Source organism: Gorilla gorilla, chromosome 10 (genome assembly GCF_029281585.2).
Source record: "Gorilla gorilla gorilla isolate KB3781 chromosome 10, NHGRI_mGorGor1-v2.1_pri, whole genome shotgun sequence".
In the NCBI taxonomy this organism is placed as follows: domain Eukaryota; kingdom Metazoa; phylum Chordata; class Mammalia; order Primates; family Hominidae; genus Gorilla; species Gorilla gorilla.
In genome coordinates, this window is record NC_073234.2 from 31,786,640 (window position 1) to 31,798,590 (window position 11,951).

An 11,951-nucleotide genomic window follows, 5' to 3' on the forward strand; every position below is an offset into this window, starting at 1 on the left:
TTTATTACTTTCTCAGTAATATCATGCAAACTTTTAGGACTGTTGACAAATTTAGAAAGATTTCTATCATATTTCTTTGTCTGTAAACTTTCTGGAAGAATGTTCCCCAGGCTAACTGGTAGTTCCATACATTTCAGTTTCATTTTTCTCCCAGTATGTACATAGTTTGAATGCCTGACACAATAATATATGTTCAAGTCATAATCTCAACTCCAGTCCTTCACTTTTGTTCCAGAAATAAGAAAAACAGATATTGTTTATAGTCTTATAGTCATTTTGGTATATGGCTTTATAGTCTCCTAGTCATTTTGGAATATGGCCAAGTTATTTTCCTGTCTCTATATCTCTGTATGTCTCTATATCTATCTAGATATATACAAAGATATATCTATCTGGATATATACAAAGATATATCTGTATACATATGATAGATATGTAGATAGATTGAAATATACATTTTTGTATATATATAACTGTCTATATCTATTATATAATTACTTGTATCTGTATCTATCTAGAGTGACCTAGAGAGATAGTAGGTAGATAGGTATAGATATTTATCTATATCCCACTAAAACACCTTAGAAATGTACTCCCAGCTCAAGTTCCCCTTAACCATATATAGAAAATGCTCTTGGCCATTCTAATGTCACCCATCATGAGTTGAAGTTTTATAAGGGGGAAGTTAAAATGAAAATAGACAGTGGTCTTAACTCTTTCCTGTTTTTAGTTTTGTAAATTGTTTAGAGACATATGACAACATAAACACATTGCCAGAGCCCCTGCCAGGCCTTTGGAAGATTACTGTGCAAATAAGGGGGCCCTGATATTTTGGCTTCCTTAGCTTCACAGTAAATCTGTGAATGGTGACAGTGGTAGGAGAGTTTTCCCCAAAAATGTCAAGAGTAGAGAAACCTACCCTGTCATATGAAAGAGAAGCAGCTTTAGCTTCCTGCAGTTTCCTTCCTTATTTCCAAAAGAGTAAAGTGAAAGAGGAGGTTATGGGAGGAATAGCCACACTCTCAGAGCCTTTCAGGGCAGGCAAAACCTGCAATGAGAGGCTGCTCACACAACAGCAGTGAGTCTGGGATCACTGCCACTGTGGTGACAGTAGTAGCAGCAAAGGTGCAAGGGAAAAACCACAGATTTGGAACATTGTTTCATCAAACTCAAGGCCTAGAGAAACAGCAGGTAACAGAGTTGATGGATGTAATTAAAACGGTTATAAACCTTTGATGCCCTCTGATCTTGAGGGACATGGGTTTGAGGAAAGAAAGTACACTTTGATTCCAGATATTATTCTAACAGTGCACTAAGCCTGTTGCGCTCATTATGTTACCCACACTTTTGATTTTCCTTCCTTAGACCAGTGGCCCAGAGGTATCTGCTACACTTAAACACCAGGAATGTATTTAAACTACCAGGATACTGTATCAGTTAAACTCCATTCAAACCCAATCTGAATCAAATGGTATAGTCTTTTATTGTCATTTTGTTTAGTAATCTACTATATTGCTAGACCACAATTTCTTTATCCAGTTTATGAATATTTAGTCTGCTTCTAGTTTTTGCTATTATAAATAATGCTGGCAAGAACATTCAGGTACATGTGTCCTTATGCTAACATAAAATCTATTCTCTAGACTATATGGCCTAACTACTGGACTGTAGAATATGCACATTTCCAGTTACACTAGGTAATTACAAACTATTTTCCAAAGTGATGGCATTAAAGAACACTTCCACAGAAGTGTGAGCGTTCCTGTTGCTCTGTATCTTTATCAACACTTGATGCTGTTAGAACTTTTCATATTTCTCAAATTAGTGAATGATTAATAGTATCCCATTGTAGTTTTAATTAATTTATTTTTTATTGTGGCAAGTATCTTTTCTTTTTTTTCTGCCATTGGAGTTTTGCCTTTTGGAAATGTTCATTTAGTTTGTTTGCCAATTTTTTCTATTTAGTTATTGATCATTTTCTTTCTTTCTCTTTCTTTATTTCTTTCTCACTCTCTTCCTCCCTCCCTCTCTCTTTCTCTCTTTCTCACTCTTCTTCCCTCCCTCCCTCCCTCTCTTTCTTTCTTTCTTTCTTTTTCTTTCTTTGTTTCTCTCTCTCTCTCTTTCTTTCTTTCTTTCTTTCTCCTCTCTCTCTTTTTTCTTTTCTTTTCTTTTCTTTTGAAACAGAGTCTTGCTCTGTCACCCAGGCTGGAGTGCAGTGGCATGATCTTGGCTCACTGCACTGCAACCTCCACCTCCTGGGTTCAAGCAATTCTTGTGCCTCAGGCTCCAAGTAGCTGGGACTATAGGTGCCTGCCACCATGCCTGGCTAATTTTTGTATTTTTAGTAGAGACATAGTTTCACCATGTTAGCCAGGCTGGTCTCCAAGTCTTAGCCTCGTGTGATCCACCTGCCTCGGCCTCTCACAGTGCTGGGATTACAGGTGTGAACAACTGCACCTGGCCTTATTCATGATTTTCTTATGGGTTCATAGTTTTTTTAATATACTGAAAACTAGCCCCTATCAATTTTATGTATAGCAAATATATTCTTTCAATGGACAGCTTGTTTTTTCACATGCTTTACAATTTTTTTGAAAGGTTTTCATTTTAATGTAATTAATTTTAATATATTTTATATTTGGGTTGGTGCTTTCTGAATAAATTTTATAATAATACTCCTAGTTTATAACAATATTTACATTAATTTCTAAAGTATTTATAATTTTATTTTTCACATATAGGTCATAATGCTGGGGAAGGATTTTTTATATATATATTAGAAGGTAGGGATCCAATTTTCTCATCACCATTTATTTAAAAGTCCATTATTTTTCACTTAGTTGCAATAAACCTCTGCCATATGTGAAATATCCATATATGTCCGTGTACTTTTCTGACCTCTCTACATTTAGTTACATTGATCTATGTGTTAACCCAGCATAGTAATGCAGTATCTTAATTAAAATAGCTATATGATAAGTCTTCTTTTAAAAAAATTTATTTCCATAGGTTTTTGGGGAACAGGTGGTATTTGGTTACATGAGTAAGTTCTTTAGTGGTGATTTGTGAGATTTTGGTGTACCCATCACCTGAGCAGTATACACTGAACCCAATTTGTAGTCTTTTATCACTCAACCCCCTCCCCCACTTTCCCCCAAGTCCCCAAAGTCCATTGTATCAGTTTTATGACTTTGAATCCCCACAGCTTAGCTTCTACTTATAAGTGAGAACATAAAATATTTGGGTTTCCATTCCCGAGTTACTTCACTTAGAATAATAGTCTCCAGTTCCATCTAGGTTTCTGTGAATGCCATTAATTTGTTCCTTTAATGGCTGAGTAGTATTCCATCATATATATATATATATATATATATATATGCACCACAATTTCTTTATTCAGTCAGTAATTGATGAGCATCTGGGCTGGTTACATATTTTTGGACTTGAGAATTGTGCTGCTATAAACATGTACATGCAAGTATCTTTTTTCATATAATTACTTCTTTTCCTCTGGGTAGATACCCAGTAGTGGAACTGCTAGATCAAATGGTAGTTCTACTTTTAGTTCTTTAAGGAATCTCCACACTGTTTTCCATAGTGTTTGTACTAGTTTATATTCCCACCCACAGTGTAGAAGTGTTCCCTTTTCACTGCATCCATGCCAACATCTATTATTTTTTTATTATGGCCATTCTTGCAGGAGTAAGGTGGTATTGCATTGTGGTTTTGATTTGCATTTCCCTGATCATCTCAATAGATGCAGAAAAAGCATTTGACAAAATCCAGCATCCCTCTATGATTAAAACCCTCAGCAAAATTGGCATACAAGGAACATACCTCAATGTAGTAAAAGTCATCTACGACAAACCCACAGCTAACATAATGCTGAATGGGGAAAAGTTGAAAGCATTCCCTCTGAGAACTGGCACAAGTCAAAGATGCCCACTGTCAACACTTCTATTCAGTGTATTACTGGAAGTCTTAGTCAGAACAATGAGACAAGAGAAAGAAATAAAGGGTATCCAAATTGGTAAAGAGGAAGTCAAACTGTAGCTGTTTGCTGATGATGTGATTGTATACCTAGAAAATCCTAAAGACTCCTCCAAACAGCTCTTAGAACTAATACACAAATTCAGCAAAGTTTCAGGACACAAAATTAATATACATAAATCAGTAGCTCTTCTACACACCAACAGCAACCAAGCTGAGATCAAATAAAGAACTCAACTCATCTTAAAATAGCTGCAAAAAAATAAAAAAATACTTAGGAATATATCTAAGCAAGGAACTGAAAGACCTCTACAAGGAAAACTACAAAACAATGCTGAAAGAATTCATAGCTAACACAAACAAATAGAAATACATCCCATGTTCTTGGATGGGTAGAATCAATATTGTGAAAATGACCATACTGCCAAAAGCAGTCTACAAATTCAATGCAATTCCCATCAAAATACCACTATTATTCTTCACAGAACTAGAAAAAAAATCCTAAAATTAATAGGATTAATTAATTTTAGCCAAAGCAAGACTAAGCAAAAAGAACAAATCTAGAGGCATCACATTACCTGATTTCAAACTATGCTATAAGGCCATAGTCACCAAAACAGCATGGTATTGGTATAAAAATAGACACATACACCAATGGAATGGAACAGAAAACCCACCAGTAAACCCAAATACTTAAAGCCAACTGCTCTTTGACAAAAGAAACAAAAACATAAAGTGGGGAAAGGACATCCTATTCAGCAAATGGTGCTGGGATAATTGGCAAGCCACATGTAGGAGAATGAAAATGGATCCTCATCTCACCTTACAGAAAAATCAACTCAAGATGGATCAAGGACCTAAATCTAAGACCTGAAAGTATAAAAATTCTAGAAGATAACATCGGGAAAACCCCTTTAGACATTGGCTTAGGCAAACACTTTATGACCAAGAACCCAAAAGCAAATGCAACACATGAAGATAAATAGGTGGGACTTAATTAAACTGAAGAACTTCTGCACAGCTAAAGGAACAGTCAGCAGAGTAAACAGACAACACAGAGGGTGGGAGAAAACCTTTACAATCTATCCATCCAACAAAGAACTAATATCCAGAGTCTACAAGGAACTCAAACAAAATAGCAAAAAAAAAAAACAAACAACAAAGAGTCCCATCAAAAAGTGGGCAAAGGACATGAATAGACAATTCTCAATAAAAGATACACGAATGGCCAACAAACATCTGAAAAAATGCTCAACATCACTAATGATCAGTAATGATCAGGGAAATGTTTTATATATATTTGGGCATTTTCCTTTACCCTGAACTTCTTAATCAAGAGTATCTTTTTTTTTTTTTTTGGTATCACTGTATATATTTAAGTGTCAACTAAAATATTTAATATAAATTTAATAATAAATATTTAATATATATTTTAGTGTCAACTAAACTAAATATGTATGTATTTAGTTCCAAACATACACACTCATTAAGATTTTGATTAGGATTACAATAAATATAAATAGGTCAGTATCTTTACATGCTGAGTCTTCTAATTCATGATCACAATTATTTCTCCATTTACTTACATGTGCACTGACATCTTTCACATATATTTTACTTTTCTTATAGAGTTTTTTTTCCATTCTTGGTTAGATTTTTTTTTTTTTTTTAACAAAATCCCACAGTTTATTCATCTTTTAGTCCTTCCAAAATTGAAAACATCAAGTCTTACTGCTAAGGAGAAAAAACAAACAAACATAAAATCCGGGACCCCTCCACACTTCTCTTAAAGTCACAGAGCATGGAAGGAACTGCAGTGGGACAGGTGGGTGCAGAGAACCAGAAGGGGAGGATGGCAAGATAAACTCCCCAAATACTTGAAAAGCTGTTCAACAGAAACTGTGATAAATACAGGACAATGCAAGACAAAGTTAAAATAAGGAGCAGCAGTGCTAAGAGGCTGTGTTTTAGATATGGCCTCCCTTCCTCTTCTCTTTACTCCTCAGGGTATTCTAGGCCCAAGGCATGACTTGTCCCTTCCAGATCTAAATGTTGACTTCTTTGAGCCTTCCTCTAGATTTCACTAGAAGCAGTACATGAGGCACAACCATTCTTCCTTAGATATATCAGAAAAAAAAGAAGACAGTGGCAATTTTGCCTTCTATCATTGTACCATGTGTGCATTTGTATGGAGAAAATAACCGAGCCAGGGAGTATCACTGCTTTTTGTGTCTTCTAAGGCAGCAGATATACCTCAGAATCTGCATGAGGCAAGAAAGCAGGAAAACTCGGACAAAGGCACCAGCCCAATCTGCCTCACTGGCTCAAGTTGTATGGTTTATCACAACAATCAGCAAATTTCCAAGAACCTTGAGTACTGCAAAGATAAAACTTAAAGAGATGTGAGGAAGGTCATGGCAATAGGGTAGGTTGGAGGATTGAATGTGCTGGTCAAGAACCATGATATGGGTTATTAAGGGTCACCTTGTACCACTGTCTTGGAAATACAGCTTTGAGACACCAAATAACAAGATGTCAGAAGCCATCGATGTCCTGGCACAAGGTGACAGGAAGAAAGAAGAATGAAACAATATTTATTAACAGCAAGAGCCTCCTCCTGTCCTCAAGAACACCTCCTCCCTTGCCATCTGAATGGGGCCATTGGCACGTGTCCTGGTGGGCCTGGAATGCTCCGAGTAGATTGGTCCACATAAATGGCCCCCGAAACCCATAAACACAAATGGCAAAACTTCAAATGAAAACAAAAGGAAAAATACAGTTTCTATGTCATGTAACATTTTCAGGGTTTGGCTAGAGGAAGAATGGAGCTCAGGGCCAAAGTTCAGAAGTTACTTCCTCTTTTTCTTGGGGGGTGCAGAGCTGTGTGTGGAACCACGGTTGGAACCACGGTTACAGCCACGGCGCAAACTGTGCACAGATGCCTTCCTCTTCCGGCTCATACTTCGACTTTGTTCTTCTTCTTCCTTATAACAACTTTCTTGGTCCGCTTTTCGGGCTTCTTCCTCCAGTTCATCCCAATCCTTTCCACTCTCTTCTTCACTACCTAACGACTCCTTAGAAGAGTCTGACTCTTCTGCTTCTGATGAATAATCGTCATCACTGTCCTCCTCTTCCTCTTCATAGTCATCTTCTGAAGGATTAAAAGTCTCATCTTCAATTTCAGACTCTGAATCCCCTTCTTCAGCATCACTCCCCTCATCCTCAGGCTCCAGAAAAGACCAGACACCTTGTTCGAAAAAGCCCTCAGGGTCATCAACAATGGTCTTTATTACTTTAGTCCAGATGAGGGACTGTACTCCTTCTGTGTACTTCAGGTTGCAGGAATTCAACCATTCCTTGATGGGTCAAGAGAGGCTACAAGAATGGCATTGATCATGGTCACTTTCTTGCTGTAGTCCTTGTAGACAATTACCATATCAAAGTTCTTCAGGTGAAACTGGACCGCTCAAAGTAAATCAGCTCTACCTCATCCAATGTCACCACAAAAGGTGGCCATTCCGTAGTATTTACCAGCACACTACTAGTGGGCTGAAGGAGGCAGGTACTCCTGTAGGGAGCTCCGTTAAATCCCAAGTCCCTAAAAGGCACTTCAAATTCCAGTTCCTTCTTAGTTAGAGCCTCTACTTTCTCCATGAAATTCTAAAAGGCTGTTTTCAGTTTGTGCCTCATTTCTCGTTCCATCTGCTCAGCATAGAGGTCATCTCGGTCATGCATATGTTGATGTTTCCCTAAGTCCGTGGTTATCTCTCCCACTTCTGTGTAGAACTGCACATCCGTGTGCCACTTCTTCCCAAACATGATGGCATTCTTGAGGTGAAAATGCAAGACAATAATCATTACTCCGTCACACAGCTGGAACAAAGCATGCTTAATATTATTGTACAAAATATCCACTTTGTCTCCTTGAACAGATTTGAAGCGGAAGCCATTGACATGGGCCTCCAGTGCGCCTTGCAGCCTCTTTTGGGCAATATTTGGGCGAATGTATAGATCTTTCAGTTTGGAATTACTCCAGTTTAGATTGATCACCAGTGAGTCTTGTTTTACAATGCCCTCCTTCTCTTTCTCTTCAGCTTCTCGAGTTTTATAACATTTCTGTACTTCTTTAATAATTCAGGAAGCATTCTGAAGGTTCAAGGCTGGTACTGTCTGTTCCCCGGTCATCGTATGACGCTTGGTATGTAATTTCTTTGACAAAAGTCGCTTCGGGGTTAGGAAAGATGTTGCCTTCATTCCTTCCCAGAGCACTGCCTGGGCAATAAAAGTTGGTTTGCAAGTAAGTATAATCTCCTTCCACGGACATACTTATATTCTTGATTGTGGCAATGTGAAAAGGTGTTGCAATGCCAAACACACGCATTATTACAGTCTCATATTTCTTATAGATGTAGATCTTCATTTCCCCAATATGTGGTTCCTTAGGCATCAGAGATGGGTGTTTATAGGACACATTAGATTTGTGAGCTTTCTGAATCTCCTGTTCTCCCTTTTGTTCAGTCAATCGCCTCTTTGCTTCTTCATTGAGTTGAGCCGCTAGTTCTTTTTGATGTGCTCTTCACTTCTCTTCTGCAGTCATTTCATTCTTGTTCTTTCTGTAAGTAATGCTGCCCGAGAACCTCTTCCCAAAAGGTCCTCTGCCTCATCTTTCTCCTCCTCCTCCTCTTCCTCATCTTTGTTCCTTAGGAAAATCCCCACATTCTTCACTTTCTTCTTCACAGAAGTGAGAACAGTAGCTGGGCCATCCTCATCCATAAGCACTGTGTCACTAAGGAACAGGGCATAGGTTTTCTCTTCTGGCTTTTTCCCCTCCTTGTTATTTAGGTCTGAGAATCCCAAATTGATGCTGAAAACCATTCCTGTCTTCAGTTTGTATTGATTTTTACTATTGATTACTAGGAAGCTTTCATGGAATTCAATTCCCACCCCAAATCCTAGGTTTCTGGTAATTTTGTTCAGGAGTTCTGGCTTCTGCTTTTTAGCCACGTCCATGACAGCATTATATACATCACATATCTTCACACCATGTCTTAATTCCTTCAGCAGCTCTTCTTGAAGCTGGAGTAAAAAGTTGTAATTTTCTTGAACTTCCTGAGAAGGATCAGCCATCAAAGTGGGAACAGGTTGGAGCAGTAAGACTTGAAGCGAATACGCACGGCACAAGTGATAGCCCCAAAATGCATGTGATTCTTGTCACTCACCACACTGAACTTGAGATTATAGTTGCCACCACTCTGAATGATAGGAGGGTAACACATTTCCACAGTAGAAGGGTCTGCCCCAGCAAGGTATTTTTTCTCTTCAACGGCCTTTTCCACAGACTCAGCCAGTTTGCTGTGTCAAACTTTCTCATCTGCATCAACTATTTCCATGACTCTTTCCTTGAAGAATTTGTTGAAGACTTCAGAAGTGATGCCGGCTGCTTTCTTCATTAATTTGAGCTCCCCATCCTCCTTTACAGCGACGGTATATGCCACAACTGCACTGATGTCTATTTTGTCAAAGCCTTCTTTGTTGAGGCAGTCATTCCAGCTCTTCATGAACTCTCCAGGGAATTTGTCTTTGCTGAACACTCCAATCTTCTTGCCATTCTTGCTTTCTTTAATGGCTTCAATCATTTTGTCAAAGCTACTCTTACTACTTTCGTTCTTTTCTCATATCAGCAGTCTGATGGCAGGGGCTCCATTAGCATTCTCATTGCCCTTAGTGTTGGCAATCTGTTTCAAAAACTCCACTTTTTTCTTGCTGGCCATAAAGATGATTTTGTCCTCACAAAAGACCATGGTAGTATCAGTTAGTTCGTAACCAAAGAGCCATGTCTGTAAGGCAGTTGATTTGGAATAAACAATTTCTTCATCAACACCCACTGATACAACAATGGCTCAACGTTGGCATACTCATCTTCTCCTTTCTGCCAATTGCTGTACAGTCCCTTCACTCACCGATAATAAGCGTCTTTGTCCAGAGTCACAGCCATAGCCCTGGACGTCGCTTCTCCTCGGGTTCTGAGAATCACGCGATGTCCCGGCTCTGCCACCTGCTCTCGGCCCAGGAATCCTGCACTCTTATTCTTGGTTAGATTTATAATAAGCTACTAACACTTCTTATGCTACCATAAATTGTATAGTGCCATTTTCTTTTTTTTCTGTTTGTTGTTGTGTTATATAAGTGCAGTTGAGTTTTATATATCACTTTGTATTTAGAAAAGTTGCTTATGTCCCTTATTAATACAATAGATTCTTTTGTTTTTTCCATTTACTTTCACCTTCTCAGCTTTTTCTTGACTAGTCTAACCAGATATTTGTATTTTTCTTGTTCAGTCTTTTAAAAACCCAACTTTCACTTGTATTGATCTCCTTCATTATATAGGTGTTCTTCATATTATTAATTTCCACTGTTTGCCGCATTATGTCCTTTCTTCTTTATAGAAAGAAGGATTGTGGGATTTATTTTCTACTTTTTAATATATATTTAAAAATAAAAGTAAAAATAAAATACATTTAATATATTCTCTACTCTCTATATTTATTATTATTAAATAAATTATCTAGTAATTAGACTTAATCATTTTTATCCTTTCAACTTAATCATTTTTACCCTTTAAACTTTGACTTGACATAATCATTTTTATCCTTGACTTAATCATTTTTAGCCTTTCAACTTTGTAATATGAATACCTAAGACTGTAAGTTTCCAAGAAATACAGCTTTAGCTGTACCTTGCATGTGTTAATATGTAGGATTTTTATTATCCTGCATATTAAAGTTTTAGTTAAGTGGTTTAAATTTTTATTCAACTTTTTTTGACCCATAGATCATATAGACATGTGTTATTAAACACTAAATGTGTGAAGTTATTCCCCTTTTTAGCCTGCTTTATTGTTTTTTTAAGTTTCTGGCTTAAGAGCACTGAGATTAGAAGACATGCCATGTATGATTTCAAGCCTTTGATGTGTATTTAAATTTTCTTTACTGACCATTGTATAGTCAATTTTGCAAATGTTCTGCAAATGTTCCAAGTGTATTTGAAAAGAAGGTGTGTTTTGCAATTATTGGCTATAATGTTCTATATGTAGTAGATTGGTGCAAAAGTAATTGCTGTTTTCACCATTTTTTAAATGTCAAAACTGCAATTACTTTTGCACCAGCCTAATATCAAAGTTTTCATTATGTTTGTATTAGTCTGTTTTCATACTGCTATAAAGAACTGCTTGAGATTGGGTAATTTATAAAGGAAAGAGGTTTAATTGACTCACAGTTCATCATGGCTAAGGAGGCCTCAGGAAACTTATAGTCATGGCAGAAGGTGAAGGGGAAGCAAGGCACCTTCTTCACAGGCAGCAGGAAGGAGACATTCTGAGCGAAGGAAGAAGAGCCCCTTATGAAATCACCAGATCTTGTGAGAACTCACTCACTATCATGAGAACAGCATGGGGAAAACCATCCCCATGATTCAATTACCTCTACTGATCTCTCCCTTGACACATGGGGATTATGGGGATTATAATTCAAGATGAGATTTGGGTGGAACTAAGCCTAATTATATCAATGCTGTAAATATTTTGTCTGATTTTTTAATATCAATTATGAGAAAACTGCGTTGAAGTCTAGTGCTCTGATTGTAGAATTGTTCTTTTCTCCTTATAATTCAATTAATTTTATGCCATGCATTTTAAAGTCATGTTTTAGGTAGATACAAAATAATACATACAAGTATATCTATTTGAATTGTACCTTTTGTCCTAACAACTTGATCCTCTTTCTCCCAAGCAATTATTTCAGCTTTATAGTCTATCTTGTGTAATATTAATAAAGTGACATTAGCTTCCTTTTAGTTAGTTTACTTGATATATTTTTTCCATTCTTTTACTTTCACATTGTCTAAATCATTATGTGTTAGATCTATGTCTAATAAATTGCATATAATTAGATTCTTTTTAAAAA

The 11,951-nt window shown here is 37.0% G+C and overlaps 1 pseudogene; it reads right to left on the reverse strand.

The window, feature by feature from the left end:
• Nucleotides 1-6,391: 6,391 nt before the first annotated feature.
• LOC101147187 (FACT complex subunit SPT16-like) lies at nucleotides 6,392-9,985 on the reverse strand (annotated as a pseudogene).
• Between the last annotated feature and the right edge of the window lie 1,966 nt (nucleotides 9,986-11,951).